The sequence below is a fragment of the Helicoverpa armigera genome, chromosome 27 (genome assembly GCF_030705265.1).
Source record: "Helicoverpa armigera isolate CAAS_96S chromosome 27, ASM3070526v1, whole genome shotgun sequence".
Lineage (NCBI taxonomy): Eukaryota > Metazoa > Arthropoda > Insecta > Lepidoptera > Noctuidae > Helicoverpa > Helicoverpa armigera.
Window position 1 is genome coordinate 6,882,554 of NC_087146.1, and position 11,932 is coordinate 6,894,485.

General features: G+C 41.5%; 1 pseudogene; it reads right to left on the reverse strand.

The window, feature by feature from the left end:
• Nucleotides 1-275: 275 nt before the first annotated feature.
• Nucleotides 276-9,561, reverse strand: LOC135118952 (actin-like protein 6B; annotated as a pseudogene).
• Nucleotides 9,562-11,932: the final 2,371 nt, after the last annotated feature.

Sequence of the window (11,932 nt, forward strand, 5' to 3'; positions counted from 1 at the left end):
ACCGTAAGACAGCTGTGAGATTTTATTAACGCAAAAGATACAATTTTACTTATACATGTTTTATTATCTCACAAAGCGGGCTCCTCAAAGAGATGCCGGCAAACCCCGCCGGGGCCCAGTAGGCCAAGGCCTGCCGGGCTGCGGGTTGTTCGAAAGCGATACCGCGGCCCTGGTACATAAAAGGCCTACGACGGAACACGACGGTTTTAGTCAGTAAGAGTCTGATCTCTCACCGCTGCTAACCCACAGCGGGAGGGGTCATTTGATGATTTTGACGTCGTTAAAAAGCCCACGGAGGAAGGAACAATAGCGGAGATGCCATAAGGAAGGTAGGTCAAGCGCCTTCTTGTAGGTCAAGTAACGTACGGTAGGCGTGATCAGTTACTAGAACTAACGAGACGTTCGGGTTCCTTATCTAACCAATACAAATCTGTCTAAGATTGATCTATTCCATATAAGTAATTTCAAAACTGTTTTATTTTAGTAAAATAATAGATATCTTTAACGTAAAAATCTCTCTATACACTTTGTATAATTTGGTTAACGATAGCGCCGTATAAAGATGGATAACAAGATATGTTTATAAAATAGCTCTGTTCGGTGAAATTACTGCCATATACAGGTGTCTTATTAAATCAAGTAAAATATAACCAACATCTATTCAAAAATTTTGAAAAAAAACACTGAGAATTAATTTTACAGACGTTCTTGGATTTAAAAGTAACGCACGATGCAAATCGATTTTATGTATACAAGAAACACCCTGTTTAAGTCTGCATGTAATCACAAATATTTTAGTATTTCACTTGAATTAGGTATATAGGTATTCGCATATTATCTTCATACAAAACACTTCATTCGAAAAGGCAGTTAACTCTAGATTTTGTTTCAAAACTTAGATTACAATTTTAGGTGTAAAAATCTATGTAAATACGAATCAATATTGTTTACTTTTAACTGAGTAAGTGCCTACTCCAATGGCGTACCGCTATCGTCAACAACTTATATAATCATCGGCACGAATCTTGAGCTCTGACCTTCACCTGAGCAGAAGTGATTTAATGGGTCCTTTTGTGGCCCGCAGTGCATCGCGTCATAGCCGGCACTCGGGATTGGTTCTTTGCTAATAAATCACTTCTGCGCAGGTGAAGGTCAGCGCTCATCATTCGTGTCGATGATTCTACATATAAAAATAGCATGTCTGTCTTTATAATGTACAATATTTGTGTGTATTAAGGACACTTCCTCTCGAGCTGTCCCTTGCCGCCTTCATCGTACTCCTGTGAGGAGATCCACATCTGCTGGAACGAACCTATTGAGGCTAAGATTGACCCACCTGTGAATATAAACCATATATTAATGGCGTCGAAGGCTGATTGTCGGCCAGGTCCACTGTTCTCATATAAGGAGATCAGCCAGCTGCGCAGGACATATTATAGTGCACGAGCATTTGCGCAGACACAAGTGCACTCACTATTCCTTCACTCTCATAGCGCGATGAGACGGCAATCCGACACGACCGGAGAGAGATCAGGCGCAGGACCGACATTAACGTGCTCTCCGATGCAAGGGAAAATTTGGTATGAACTAGTTGTTTCGAGCTAAGTAAAAGCCGAGCGGATCAATCAGAAGGTTAAGTCATAATCAGTTCTTCGGCGTTTCTGAAAGCACGATAAACTAGTGGGTTCAGGTTTGAACATCTTTGACAGTCGTTACGGGTAGTCTGAAGTCAGGTAGTCTGACAACCAGACATATCAGGTAGCCCACGTAACCGTGTTGAGGAGGTCAGATAGGCACTCGTTTCATATGGCGCACTGGTACTCAGCTACATCTGGTTAAACTGGAAGCCGACCCCAACTTAGTCGGGAAAGGCTAGGAGATGATGACATCGTAGAAGTTGGAGAGGCCATTTTGGAAGCGTAACACGACGTCAGTATTTTGTGTGCATTATTATATAAGAGTTAGAGATATATTGATTAAATGGCAAATGGGCTTTAGGTGTCATAAATAAATAAAAATCATACCGATCCAAGGCGCGAACCGTCGCTCCGTAGCATTGGGAGCAGCATGAGTCTTGAGGCGATGCGAGGAGGAGCCCTCGCCGCCAACTCCTTAGCGAGACGCTCCAACCACCCAGGCGCCGCGCTCAGGCCGCCGCACGCCACCACCGCGCCCACAGCGCCGGCCGCGCGTCCGCGTCGCACGCTGACGCCGCCGCGCATACTGCGACAACAACACATACAGCGACGCGGAGACAACAACACACAGCGCCGGCCGCGCGTCCGCGTCGCACGCTGACGCCGCCGCGCATACTGCGACAACAACACACATACAGCGACGCGGAGACAACAACACACAGCGCCGGCCGCGCGTCCGCGTCGCACGCTGACGCCGCCGCGCATACTGCGACAACAACACACATACAGCGACGCGGAGACAACAACACACAGCGCCGGCCGCGCGTCCGCGTCGCACGCTGACGCCGCCGCGCATACTGCGACAACAACACACATACAGCGACGCGGAGACAACAACACACAGCGCCGGCCGCGCGTCCGCGTCGCACGCTGACGCCGCCGCGCATACTGCGACAACAACACACATACAGCGACGCGGAGACAACAACACACAGCGCCGGCCGCGCGTCCGCGTCGCACGCTGACGCCGCCGCGCATACTGCGACAACAACACACATACAGCGACGCGGAGACAACAACACACAGCGCCGGCCGCGCGTCCGCGTCGCACGCTGACGCCGCCGCGCATACTGCGACAACAACACACATACAGCGACGCGGAGACAACAACACAGCGCCGGCCGCGCGTCCGCGTCGCACGCTGACGCCGCCGCGCATACTGCGACAACAACACACATACAGCGACGCGTAGACAACAACACACATACAACGAGGCTGTGACAGCAACACACATACAACGAGGCTGTGACAACAACACACATACAACGAGGCGCGAGACTACCGAAATCATTATAAAAGCCTAGAAAGATCGTCAAGGCCACTCCCATCGTCCACGAGGGTACAAGAAGAACTAAAAATTCCCAAGTGTTGAAAAACTATCAACTGATAATAAACAAACAACAACACGGCTGCTGAGCTACTTTGTATGGAACTAACAAATGAGCTAATCAGAAGACTCAGGCTTAACATACCTAGGGAAAAAAAGAGAGCACATGTTAATAACAACTGGTCGTTTATATCAAGAGTGTCGTACTTAATCACATTAAATGAAATGCGTTAATATACTGAAAGAAAAAAATAAAATAAGTACAAAAAAAACGAACAAAGTAAATGGAATAAAATTTTGCGAAAATTAGAACACCATATAAGAGTCAGTCATTACAAACAATGGAAATTCTCCCTTGAAAACTGACAGCTGTCAACTGGTCAAAACATTTGATACTCCTAACTTTATCTCTGCTTTACACATGATTTTGTAAATTATGAAAACGAAAAATGACTCCTGTGGTTAAAACTGAATGGATTAAGTTATTTTTTTACAATTCGCCATAGAATATCATACAGTATATGTGATAGGATTTAATGTGATTATAGTCTGTTTTTAATGTCGTAGACTAAATTGACACTTTCAAAATGTCAAACTTGCAAATAATGTTGCTAGCTTTTTGTACAATGTTGTACTTACGATACCGGTTTGTTGAATCGTAACTTTTATCTATAATAGACGAATTTAAGATTCATTCAAAGTTTTATATTTGCAATTCACGTACGTACACATGGCTGTACGACGTGCTACAAACTGCCAGGGATATCTGACCACGCAAAGCCATGCGTAATCATCAAGGATAAGCCTATTATTTCAGGATGACTTAATGTAAAAAACGATACTTGATTTTATTAACGCTAAGTTTCGGTCGTGCCACACCACTATTTAAGAATTTGCAATAAACTGAGAATACTCGTAATGTCAGTTTAGTCTACGAGATTAAAAACAGAGTATAGGTACAACACACCCGATATATTCTCCCACTTACCTAACTGCGGTGCTCGAGACTGCTCGAATAGGCACTCGGTGAGCTTGAACCTCTCGGGGCCGAAGTCCTGGTGGTAGCCGCCGGGGAACTCGTAGTGGCTGAAGGGCACTGATGCTGCTGTCCGCTCGTCGTACTGGCTTTCTGATACCTGCCGCCAAAATTCATCATCATCATCTCCCGAGCCTTTACCCAACTATTTTCGAGTCGGTTTCCAGTCTAACCGGATGCGGCTGAGTACCAGTGCTTTAAAAGGAGCGACTGCCTCTCTGACCTCGTCAACCCAGTTACCCGGGCAACCCCTTGATTAGACTGGCACCAACATTATGAGTGTTTTGATAGAACTGGGTGTTTTCCCACGGTTTCACCCAAGTCCCGCGGTAACTGCAGCCCATACCGGTATAAAATATAGCCCATGTTACTTAGGAAGAGTGTAGCTTCCAACACTGAAAGAATTTTTCAAATCGGCTCTGTTGTTTCGTAGCCTTTTGGGTAGAACAAAATGTTTCCTCTTATAGTTCGGCCGTTCAGAGAATGCGTTCCTGACACCTATCAGTTAGTCAGGACTAGTGATGGGCACAACATAACACTGAGTTCGTTACCGTTCCCCCAAAATAAACCGCCGCATTATTTTAAGATTATTTTCGTTTTAAATTGGCGGAATCATTTAAAATTTATATTTTAGTTATTTAAGTTACAATCTGTATTTCTATGCAATAAAGTAAGTAGGTACATTGAATTGAATTTGCGTACAGAATGTTAATCAGACTCCGATTCGCTTGTGGAGGTGGTGTCTTTATCATCATCTTCGCCTACGTGTATTATATTAGGTATTATCAATAACAGAATCAATCCTGATATCTCGGTCAAAATCTTCCAAAATCAGGTTTTAGAGCTACCTCACTGGGACGCCATGGCGACGTCGCCAGCGGCACAGGTCTGGCTACTTCTGGCATCCAAATGTCGCCAAGTCGAGTGGCCATGGCGTCTCGACAGTCAATTGTTTACGTCGTCGCTCAAGAAATTGCAAGCTGACTGGCGACCACATTGGCGACTGTGTGAGGGAGGTGCGCTTTACCATGTACATTATAGTGGCTACTGTGGCCACGTCGCCAAGCTGCCACGGTAGCCAGAAGCCACATAGGGAACTGTAGCTCGTGGCCACGCCTCCAATTTGGCGACGTTACCAAACCGTCGCCAAGTGAGTTAGGTTCCATACATTTCAATACTAACTGCTTGGATACGTAGCCGGCGACGTCGCCATTGGCGTCCCTAATGAGGCAGGGCACTTAGTCTTAGCGCACGAAACGACAACAAATGACTATTCAGCGTCACAAAATGACGGCCCATAACACCATTTGGGGTTACCATTTTCAACCTAAATATAAAATGCTACTTTCTTTCGCGCGTTCAGTTTGATCATAGTTTTATTTTATATTTCATAAAAGTTATCCTATAGTCCATTATTTTCAAATTCTTAAAAGAAAAACAATACGTATTATTTTATATTATAAGTATAACTGTATAAGAAACATTGGGAAAAGGCTCGGAGGATGATGATATAAGAACCATCAACCAGAACAGATTAGGTACGATACTTGCCTGTTATTTTTAGCACAGCACTACAAATATAAAGCGCTGACATAACCTTGTAATAGCGCAGTATAGATTTAGAAAAATATTGTTTACCAAGTTATTTGACACTCAATTTGGCACAAAATTACAACATTCATTGATTATTATTGATATAATAATGTTGTTTTAATGCTCAACAATTGTTAAAACGATAAACAACCAGCAAAATATTTTTATCGTACTGCAACGCCATTACAAAGTTACGTCGTCAGTTCAATCGCGATGTGTCAGAAACGCATTCTCTGAGCGGCCGAACTATAATTATATGTATTAGTATTGATACCTAGTGGTTGTTACAAAAAGTTTAAAGCTCATTAAAGTTTATTACTAAAAGTCCATTTACAATAATTGAAACTGACCACTATACAAATTACTACCAAATAAAACCCACACGTTTTTCATTTACGTGGCAGCCCCATGTGAACTAAAATTAAAGATACTGGATTAACATAGATCAAGTAATTATCGAGACTATCACCTAGCACAAACAAACTCATGCATGAGCTTTATAATATTAATAGGATTACAGCATACCTGTGCCACACAATGGCAGAAATCTTCATACTGTCTCTTCAGCATATATTGTTGCCAGGAGTGCGTCAATCCTGCTGGCAAAGTCTTCAGGGTATAGCGGCCCCGTTCACGTTCTCTTATCACCTCCTTACTCTGGAACAAGTGATGATGATGAAGTGGTTGAGGGTCGAGGGAACTCCTCAACGGTGTATAGCAGAAACTTCGGATATTGGCTTAGGTATTTGTTTTGATGAGAACTTTAAAATTTCTGTTGGTTACTAAGACATTGATGAACAATATACTCTACCAAAACAAGGAATAGCAAAAATCAGTTGGTTTAAAGATTGCCCTAAAGTAAATGACTGCTAGGCACATCGTACGAGCCGCTATTAAGATCGGTGACATACCTGTATACTGTATATAGGCAGCATCTGAATATGCATGTTAGTCAGCATGTGCTTAGCTTGAGCTGCGAGGTGGTCTCCACCCACTGGGGAGCGGACGGCAGCATTCACAAGGGCGTAGCTATGAACAAAGAACATTGATATAAGTTTCTGAGAGAACTACTTCTTGCTCCCAGAGAAAACCATCCCACCTCCCAGTTTTAGAGCAATCTAGTCCATACCATATTGAATTTTAATCGGTTTAGCCGACTAACTAACGTACGTACGTTAACTTAAAAATACATCCATAAGAAACAGCTGGCCGATATGAAAAACTTTAGTGATAATTGGTGATATTTATAATTCCTTTAGATAGTCTTTATAACTAAAAAGGCTGTAGGCTACGTTTTAACTATGTGCTTGAAATAGTGCCCACGGGATGTGGGTGAAACTGCTAGCAGTAACCGGTACATAGATGATGTCTTCCTGGCTGATTATCAGTTACTGTGTCTGTTCCCATATAAGGATTAGCCAGCTGCGCAGGACACAAAGTGAACAAGCATTTGCACAGACACTATTCAGCTTCACTCTCATAGCCTAATGTGACTGGAATCGGTAAATATATAATTATACAAGACGCACCCATCAATAACAGGAACAGCAGAAGTCTGACTGGCTCCAGCATCCACCACTAAAGCCGTTGACTTGCCATTAGCAAAGCTGCCAACACGGCACTCTTCACCAAGAAGAAGGCAGGTGCCTGGTACTTCTCAAAGAGGAGTTCTGCTAACTTCTCTCTAGCTGGTCGAGTCGTCCAGACGGCCTCTGTGAAGAGCGCTGGATGGTGTTCTGATGGGGAACGGATTACCTGTGGAGGAGATGGTTGATGAATAAGCTGACTTTTGGGTAGGTGTGACAACTAAAAATAAGTTATCAGTATGCCTCTTATACACCAGTATGTTTGAAATTTATTCATGATAAATTGTAAATTTTATTATACTGACTTGAGAATATGTATAAAACACACATAAACAACAGGTTTTTTAGAACGTAATTAGAATTAAAATGGGCATAAAATACATAGAACACTCTTGACAGACCTATTGTAACTCTGCAAAGTAAATTATGAAAACAAAAACTGGCCAAGTGCGAGTCGGACTCACGCACGAACAGTTCTGCACCAGAGCAAAATGACCAAAAATCACGTTTGTTGCATGGAAGTACCCAAAATAATAATTCTATTCTAGTTTTCAATATTTGTTGTTATAGCGGCAACAAAATACATCATCTGTGATAATTTCAGCTCTTTAACTATCAATCACGGTTCATGAGATACAGCCTCGTGATGGACAGACGGACTGACGGACGGAGGAAAACAATAGGGTCCTGTTTTACCCTTTCGATACGGAACCCTAAAAACCAATTCATATTTAAACTCACAGAAAGGATTGAAGTAAAATTTTGGACTATATGTATTATGTGATAGGACTTTGTGATTAGGTTTGACACACATAAAATAGCTCTATAATAGCTATTTTCAAGATATTTCTCGAATCAACTTACCTTAGCATAACAGTAATCAAGCATCTTCTCGAACAAGTCCCAGTTGTCGACCTGTCCCTCTTTCATGTACGTGTGCACGTCCATGCCCTTCGAGCACGTGTAGCTCTGTCACGTCTATGTAGTGACGGAGTTCGCTACCGCTTTGGAACCTGTGGTAAAAGTTTTGTATAAGTATATACTGTGAAGGAGTAGCTTGTGAGTTTGTAAACTTATCCCTTGGATGTATGAACTGACTTACACAGGCTGTTCTAAAACCCCAGCTGGTATTTTATTTACTAATACATAGACTCCATCCGAAGGTTGTCTGGAAGAAATTCCTATGTAGCGATAAGACCGCCACGGGTAGTCACGGGTAATCAGAAGCCAGTAAGTCTGACACCAGTCTAACCAAGGGGTATTGGGTTGCCGGGTAACTGGGTTGAAGGGTCAGATAGGACAGTCACTCCTTGTAAAGCAGTGGTACTCAGCTACATCCGGCCGCCACCAACATAGTTTGGGAAAAAGGCTTGGAGGAAGAAGAAGAAGTAAAGTTGTAATTGTAGCTCTGAATTTGCAGATCAGCATAAAAGTGAAACCAACTACCGACCTAGTGAAACATGGGTGCTTTCACTCATAGTAGATAGTCAAATGGTTATTTTGGTGTTTTATAGCTTATCATAATGTAAAAGAAAAATAATGTCTATTAAAATCCTGAATTCTTTGCAAGTGCATGACTGATACAAATTCATTTTATTGTTTGTTTGACTTAATGTGCTAATTTCAGGAACTACTGTTTTGATTTGCAAACTGTTTTCATTGTTTGCTCATTTATCAAGGAAGTCTACTTTTTCCACGTATGTGGGAAGCTAGAAACCAATATAGAGCACAAAATAGTCTATTGGATTTTAATGTCTTTGATACAACTCTTCATGACTTCTTGTGTAGTGTTGATATTTTGAAGTTTGTCAACAAACAACAATCCAAACACATTAGGAATAAGTATTTTACGCTTAATAATCTCCAAATATCGTATAATAAGCCTGGTTAATAAGACATTTTGCTTTTATGAGCTAGATTTGAGAGAATTGAGAGCTAAATTTAACAACGAAAGACGGGATTGAATGATGAAGAATTTTGGTGCTAAAACCTACCGGTTTGCGTGACATTTCCATCTGGAACCTTCTCTTCGGGTTCAGGAACGTGTGTGGCTGGTCCAACGCCAACTACGGCTGGAATATCAGCCTTTGGAGTATCTTCTTGGGCATAACCAACTCTGAGAGAATGGTGACCCGGGTCGAACACAAGAGCGCCTATCTCATCGCCGCCGTACAACATCCCGTTAGGACCACTCATTTTAAGGTTTTAATCTTAAACGTAATTATTGTTCTAATAGTATTTATAGATTTTACACAGTTTCGGCGCGACGCGGCTTCTGTTGATCACCAACGAAAACTAATTATTTTGCGTTATCTGTGGCGATTGCTGTTCTTGTCAGACGTTTGTAGAATGTTTAGCTTATAACTGTTGCGTGAGACAGAGACATATCTATACAATCTTAGAGAGTGTGAGGAGTTTATCCATGCTGTGAATATGAGTCAATAACAGTAATTTCTTCAAGTTTGGAGCTGGAACGTTGTTTTGAAATTTTGCGTGAAACTAAACGCATTTTTAAGAAATTATTTCTTATCAAGTTCTTCAATTAAATTAATATCTTCGAGGTCAATTCAATATTTCGTTATACATGTAAATCAGAAGAGTGTATTTCTTTAAACAACTTTGCTTGTGCCCATGAATGATTAGACTGATCTCTATCAGTGTTAAACAGACCGGGCCCATTCATCGACGAAGGCAACTTTTCATCTAGGTACAAGGAATGACATACACTCATGGAGTATCTAGATTTATTAATAAAAATAGCACAAGTCAAGATTATAAGCTTAAATTAGTAACGCGTAGGGATATAAAACATAAACGGTTCTGGCACGGTTGGTCGCCGATTTGGTCGCTCATGATAATTTGGTCGCCGTTTTGGGCGCGGAGGTCGCCGGGTGTCGCCGGCCCGGTAATAGGTTTGCAGCCTTCTGTAGTTAATCATAGGAGGAGGCGGCGGAGGAGCGATGGGGCCTATAACAAAGAATAAAGATTGTTTTCGTTAGTCACGTAGTTATTTTTAAGGAACTACATAGTTAATCCAGTCCCCAACACAACGTGCGGTCGCGTAGCACGACTGCTGTTTATAGGGTCTCGGGTTCGATCCCGGGTCGGGTCGAATCCGTTTGTGACATTTATAAACTTCCACAAAGCAGCCCAGAGTTTGGAAGTTGGCCCAAATCCCTAAACCCCGTAACCGGTAGGACACGTAAAGCCAGCGTCCCCGAATGCTACTCAGTAGCAGTCGTTAATACAACTACATGTCAGAGGCCGTCAAACGCATTTTTATGATGAGAAATCATCAAATGACCACTCTTGTTGTGTGTGCAAAGTGAGGGAATGTCAGACTCTTACTGACAGAAACCCACCATGTTCCTTCGGGAGCCCTTTGTGTACCAGGGCTGAGGTAATTCTTTTCTTTATTTTAGGACCGCTTTTACAGTACCGGATTTTAGCAAACTTTAAGAGATGTTGATGTTGGTAATTAAAGAAGAAAAAGTAAGAAAACTTACCACCAATCCTATACTGTCGATGTTCTATCTCTCTCTCTCTCTATATCCATGCTCAGGTACGGCCGCCACCATGCACGCTACACACAAAATAAATAATATTCTCATGTCTATGACGTCACAGTGTACACTACAATAGACAGATTATATTATATTGCTGTTAAAGCTGCCTTTTCGAAGCTTATGTAGTGAAAAATGTTACTGAAAATAATTCTGTATTATTTAAATCCTATACATAGATGGATGATTTGTATGTACATATTATATTTTAGAAATAAGTCATTGTTTATTTGTTCAATTATTATATAATTTAAAGCTATATTTGGTGTTGAATATCTAGTTTTTTCCTGGGTATTGATTGTTTATTTTTAATATCTACTATTGTTTTAATGTGTTAACACCAATAATAGCTTCACAATCCATAACTTGCAATCAGTTACATAATTAACAATTTAAACAATCATGAATAGTATCATTTATTAATAAAAAAGTATCAGTATATAACGTTGTAAGCGCATCATTTTCAACAGAACTTCACTCCTCTCTGAGTGCGATAGACTTATAAAAGTATTTAGAACTAGCTTTTACCCGCGTTATACAGGAACTACTTCCCGCACCCGGACAAAAGGAGCCTATATATTATTCTGATATAAGCTGTATAACTGCCCAGTTACACCGAAATCTCTCCTGAAGTTTTTCCGTGAAAGAGCATCAAACATTCATATAATTACATAAATAAGAACTTTCGCGGTTATCAAATCCAATATGGCGCCCAGTGACGTCATAGTAATGAGAATATTCGTCTTGTTTTGTGTGCTGTCCGTCGTGGCTGCTGACCCTCAATATGGATACAGAGGAATGAATGATGACTATGATTTTTATGGTCGGCATGGAGGTGAGTTCAAATTTGTCATTATAGTAGGTACCTACCTACTTGGTAAGCCTGGTATATAGAAGTTTTAATTTCACGAAAGCGGTTGAGCTATTCTTGTTTCATGGGGCTCACCCATTTTCATGAGATATTAACACGCTTATATTAGCTTCCCCTGTAACTATGTATGTAAAGAGAAAATCTAGAATCTTAACGTGACCCACTTCCCGGTCTTCGATTAGGATATTTGCACACGCTCTGAGTTCTGACGACAATACATGACTAGCGTGATTTTTAGTTTTAAAACTATTTATTTTTG